The 5,698-nt window shown below is 46.1% G+C and overlaps 1 non-coding gene across 1 annotated transcript; it reads left to right on the top strand.

The window, feature by feature from the left end:
• The first annotated feature begins 3,056 nt into the window (after window positions 1-3,056).
• trnal-aag (transfer RNA leucine (anticodon AAG)) lies at window positions 3,057-3,138 on the top strand. The gene has a single exon. It is a non-coding gene; the product is annotated as a tRNA-Leu (tRNA).
• The last annotated feature ends 2,560 nt before the right edge of the window (window positions 3,139-5,698 follow it).

The raw sequence follows: 5,698 nt of genomic DNA, 5'->3' as shown, positions 1-5,698 counted from the left end.
CTGCTGACGGAGTCTTCCAGACCTTTGGGGCCCGCACAAGAACACTGCAGCCAGTCACAGAGTCATCCAGAGCCTCACACCATGATTTAGCCTCAGCTTTGTGGTGAAGGACGTCACCACTGCAGCGCAGGCGTCTAAATCACTGCGCTGAGGGCAGCGATAAATACGCAGAGCTGCCTGAAATCTCTGGGCGCGCTGGACATTCTGAAAGGTGCAATGTCGGAGAGGAAAATCTCTTATTATAAATAATTCCCAGATGGTGTTTTTCCAGAACTTTCCAGCTCGAATTTTTGCCTGGAACTGTGGCAAAGATGTTCTCAAGCTGGGATTTACTGCAGATCTGTCTGGTGACAGACCTTCCTCCGCATCCTCCTGGGTACACAAAGCTTATCTGATTTCCCCCGCTCATAATTTCATACGTATCTGACAGAGATTGAATTTCCATTGATTCTGCCCGTCCTGTGATATGCTGCCAGCATTATGAATTTCATAAAAGTCTATAAGGCCAGATACGAGCAAGGACTGCTCTTATGAGCCATGTTCTCATTTGGAATTCATAGGAAACTGACATTTCCGCACCTGCTTATTCCTTCTTTTTGGCAGTTTGGCGACCCGGCGGCCTGTAGCAGCGTTTTGATGGATTTTTGGAGGGTGGTAAAACAATCATCACTAGTCAGTGTGACCAATAAACGGCGGTGGAACGGCACATTTTCCTCCTGTAATGAGCTCTTGTAGCTACAGCAAGAAATGCATTTTTTGACTTTTGTAATTGTGATATTGTTGTCATGTAATCAAATGTTTGATTTGCTGGTTCTCTTGCTCATTTATTAGGTACTCACAGAACCTTCCTGTGTCAGCCGGGCTCGTTGCTTATCTCATATCAGACAATAGAAATTTCAAAGCAGGTTATTTTTATTTTTGGTTCATCAAGTCAAAATGGATCAAATTTTGGACAGTGTTGTGTTCGGAGGGCTTTGTGATCCGCCCAGTTGTGACTCCTTCTGTCCTTTGAACTTTGAGCTGGGTCAGGAAAAACCTGAAGGAGAGCCAAAGATGAGGGATCCCCCCCCCCCGACAGACAAACAGACAGACAAACAGACAGACAGACAGACACCAACAGCAACAGTAGATCTTTGTTCATTATATTGACAGATATAGGAGTTTACTGTATATTCTGTCCATGAAAAAGGTGTTACTGATAATAGGAGAGGCGTCCCTGGATCTTCAGATGTCCTCATGGAGCTCTGGGCCAACCAACCTTCAGATCTGGATACATCCGCAATCATTTCGAAAAGAAGGCAGGCTACGGCAGTAACATACGCATTTATACGTGAATCTATAGATCATTTTATAAGGGACGGGGAGAAAGAGGGAGATGCAGGTGCAGTATAGGTTCACTCAGCAGTCCAAGCCTCTAGCAGCACAGCTGAGAGCATTTCTTCAGGACAAACTTTATCAAGAAAACAAGGTTTTTAGTCAGGTTTTACACAGACACTCATAAACTGAAGTGGAACAGAATCTTTGCTGACATTTGCAGTGACTGCAGCATTTTAAGGTATTAAAGCAAATCAAACTGGCTGCATCTGGCCAGGGCTTCAGGAGCTTAAGATCACCATCAATCTGAGATTTTGGAATGAAACCAGGTTTACAAGGAAGGCAGCCTCCAAACACAGACGAGCTTTATCATTTCTGCCTTGATTTTCTTACTTTTATCAACAGAAAACCGTGACTCAGCCATGTAAACCAGACAAAACTCATTTGATATCGATGAAACAGACATAATTATCAGCATGTGTGTGTGTGTGTGGGTGTGTCACCATGTTCACCTTTTCCAGCTTGTGTGTGCCCCTACTGTGAACAATGAGCACATTACTCACTGACCTACTGGTGCACCATCAGGGAAAAAAAACATATTTTTCCGAACTGGGACAGAACAAACTCTGCTGGCCTGCACGCTAAATAAACAGCCACACACGTGCTAAACACACTCGCTGTAGCTAAACTCCGGTAACCTGCAGTGACCCCGCTGCTCATTTCTCCTTCTCCGTCTGCAGCGTGGACAGAAAGTGGGATGTTTTGTCTTTAGCCTCGGGTGTTACCTTGGAAACTAAGGAGAAAGAAATATCGTGTTTGAACCGAAGCGTAGGCCAAGACAGGGTCGACCGGCAGACACACACACATCCCATCTTATCAGCCGATCAGCCAATCAGGACGCTGAGGCGACCAGGTAAATATTAGGAGCTCGGAGATGCTCCCATACTGCCACAGCAGCGGCGCCAATTCCGTTTACTCTAAAGTGAATTGAATTTGGAAGATATTGTCCTTAATAATGTGGCCAGTTGAGGTGTCCCAAAGCACCATGCAATGGAGACCAATGGGAATAAAATACTAACCTAAAGTCCTCAACGAAGTTGCTCCTCAAGAGCAACTACCAACGACCGGAGCAGAGCTGTGGAGAGGGAGTGAAGAGAGGTATAACCAGGAGAGGAGAGAAGAAGAAGAAGCCTCGCTGTGTGTCTCTGATGGCCTGAAGAGCAACTTCTCTTCTGAGGAGAAACATCTAAGCAGTTCAGGTCAAGGGTCAAGCTTTGTGTCAAGCAGAGGAAATAGTTCATGTCAGGATTAGCTCATGTGGTGATTTAGTGGACTCGACCCGTTCATCGTCATCTTTATCCCTCAAGTCCCATTTAGCAGCAGTGATCGTTTCATTTTCATTGGAACAAAAAAGGCTCCGTTTTGATCAGAGTCTAAATATTTCTGCGGGTTTGTTAGCGAACGGCGGAGTCATCCGAAGGGCAGCAGTGCGTGAAATCTTTAATCGCATCGAAGGAAATGAAACATTGATATTCTTTCTTGTTCCCTTTCTCTTCGCCGCGGTTGGTGTTTGATGAGTTTGAGAGCTTCACCGGCTTTAATGAATAATTCTTTGATCCTCTTCTGTCCCAGAATTCAACTCTCCGTCCTGAACGGTTGCTGTTCTCAGTCACACCTTCACCTGGTCGCTGCTGCAGGCCTCCCCGCCCCACACACCCTCCTGTTACACACCCGCTCCTCGTGGTAGCGTGGCCAAGCGGTCCAAGGCGCTGTATTAAGGCTCCAGTCTCTTCGGGGGCGTGGGTTTGAATCCCACCGCTGCCAGTGTTGCTAGTGTTTACATGCTAGTAGATGTTGAATCTGCCTATTTGGAGCTTTTTCTCCCAGACTGTCATTTCCTTTCATCCCCCCTGCGTCCCAGCATACGCCGGTAGACGTTTGAGACCTTCTGGTGTGTCACTCCGTCCCACCCTCCGCTGCGTTCCCACTCTCCAAGTGGGACACCAGCAGCATTCATGCATATTTAAGCGCAGAGCTTGTTGAAAGTGCCGCTCTGCTGCGCATTGGTGTGCAGATGACTCAAGCGTCTGAAGAGAAGAGGATATTAAAGGGCCTCGGAGCTCCATCAGCACAAGACACTATTTCGAACACTCTTATTCACATCTGCGTGCGTGTGTGTGTCAGTCGATCCGGTTTTCCTCTGTGTTCCTGCACAAAGCGGCTTCATGGCAGCAGCTTCGCAGTTATTCCACAAAAGATGGATGTTTTCAGGAAGAGAAGATGAGGAAAGAAAATGAACGCCAGGGAAACCGAAGTCTCAGAACTGGATTTAGGTTGAATTTCACCTCCAGACGGTGCGGATGTGAGCTCCAGAGCAGCAGGACTGACTGCTGGCACTTATATTTTCACAGCTGAATGTGGGAAATTTAGAGTTTGCTGTGAGTCTGGCCCAGGACAGCACAGACCAAACAGGAGAGGACACGACCGTGCACTGCCAAACAAACCAGCCCTTTATTTACTATAAAATTCTCCTGCAGGAATTCACAAATGTGTCATAGAACTGACAAAATCTCCTGTTTGTCACGTTGGGCCAAGCAGCCCCGGCGTCAGAACCTTCACATCTCCTGGATCTGTGTCGGTTCAGCCGTAAAAAGTGCAGCTCTCAGCAAATCTGAGGGGCTTTTCTTCGCCGCTAAACTAGCTGCTGTTACCTGAGAAGAAACTTGAGGAAACGGTTTGTTAAACTCGGTAGAAAGACAAATTCCTCTTGGCTGCTTATGAATCTTGTAGACAGAGCTTCTATAAATAAAGCAGAACTTTAACCTGTGGATTCTTTTTCTTTTCTTTACTCTTTTTATCCCGTGCAAATAAAAACATGAACTGAATGTGGTCCAGCCGGCGGATCGGGACTGTGTCAGTCACTCTGATCATCCAGACGGCTGTCAGGCTGCTTCTGTAATTAACAGTCATCGCTCTGATTGTCTCCACGCCATTAAATACCCCACCAGTATGTGGGCCGTGTGTCACCAGTATGCTCTGCTTAATTAAAATGCAAATTAAAATCACTTTAATTACATAAGTGCTGACATGTGTGTTCCTCTGTGTGTGTGTGTGTGTGTGTGTGTGTGTGTTCTACTTGCCATGGATGGATGACTATAATACTTATTCTACTAGCAAAGTGAGGACATTTTTGGGAAGAGAGGACATTTTGGTTGGTCCTCACAACTTTGAAGGACAGTTTGAGGCGAGGTTTTAAGATTAAGGTTTGAACTGGCTCCAGGTCAGGGTCAGGGGTCAGGGGTCAGGGTCAGGGGTCAGTTGTGACGGTGATGGGTAATGAGCTGGGGAATGCATCATGTCCTGACAATGACAGAAGTACAAGAATGTGTGTGTAGTACAGAGGTGAGTCACCGAACTAATGGTTTGAGTTACGAGTCGAGTAGTTTTACTAAATGCTGTGAAGAACAATTAAGGAAATTTTGTGGATGTCGGCCGAACTTTGAAGTGTGAAATGAAGCCACGTCTGCGGGGACGTTAGCGGATCCATCTGGAGGTAGCACTCAACCACTGCAACGCCACTGCAGGGAACTTGTGAAACCGTCCTAAATGGAGGTAATAACTCATGTCAAATGCCCTGCGGTGCAACCTCAAGCAAGACGCCGTCTTCTGGAAGAGACGCAGCCGCACTACGACACCTCATAAATGTCAGCAGCCGTTTTTCTGATTATTTTAAAGACTAACGATCGGCAGTGATGCAATGCTGAGGTTACTTGGACTCTGGCGCTCCTTTCAATCCCAATTTTCCTCCCTAATTCAAGAAAACAGCACAACCAGGAGTGACAACCTTCTCTTTAACCCATGGTCACCGGATTTGCTTGTCCTGGAAAAATTAAACTCTTTCAAGTGTGTTTTTTATCTCTTGCCTACACATGCTTAGCCTCCTATTGTGCAGCGGATGTTTGTCGAGTGTTGATTCATTACAGGGTTTCAGATTTGCTATTGTGACTCTGTCAAATGTGTTTTCCTGATTTTCACAGGGGCTGAGATGAGAGAGAGGAAATAAATGTAAGTATTCATTTATTAAGCCCCGATTTAGCTCCCATCTCTGACTGTTCTGCAGCCCAGCGCATCCTGTAACACACTTCACAATGGTTCTGCTCACGTGGAGCACAAAGGTAGGACAACAAATACCACACACATGAGAAACGCTCCACAGTGGGTCTCTCATGAGGAACTTAATGGACAAACCTACCATAATAAATCAGCAGATTTGTCCTATCAGCTTAACTTAGGCAGCTCAGTTCACCAGTTCATGTGCTAAGCTAAGTTTTCCTAGCTAACATTGCCGGTTGTGCTTAGGGTTGTCTAAGAGATGCTTGTCCAT

This window comes from Takifugu flavidus, chromosome 21 (genome assembly GCF_003711565.1).
Source record: "Takifugu flavidus isolate HTHZ2018 chromosome 21, ASM371156v2, whole genome shotgun sequence".
In the NCBI taxonomy this organism is placed as follows: Eukaryota; Metazoa; Chordata; class Actinopteri; order Tetraodontiformes; family Tetraodontidae; genus Takifugu; species Takifugu flavidus.
This window is presented reverse-complemented; position numbering and strand designations above follow the sequence as displayed.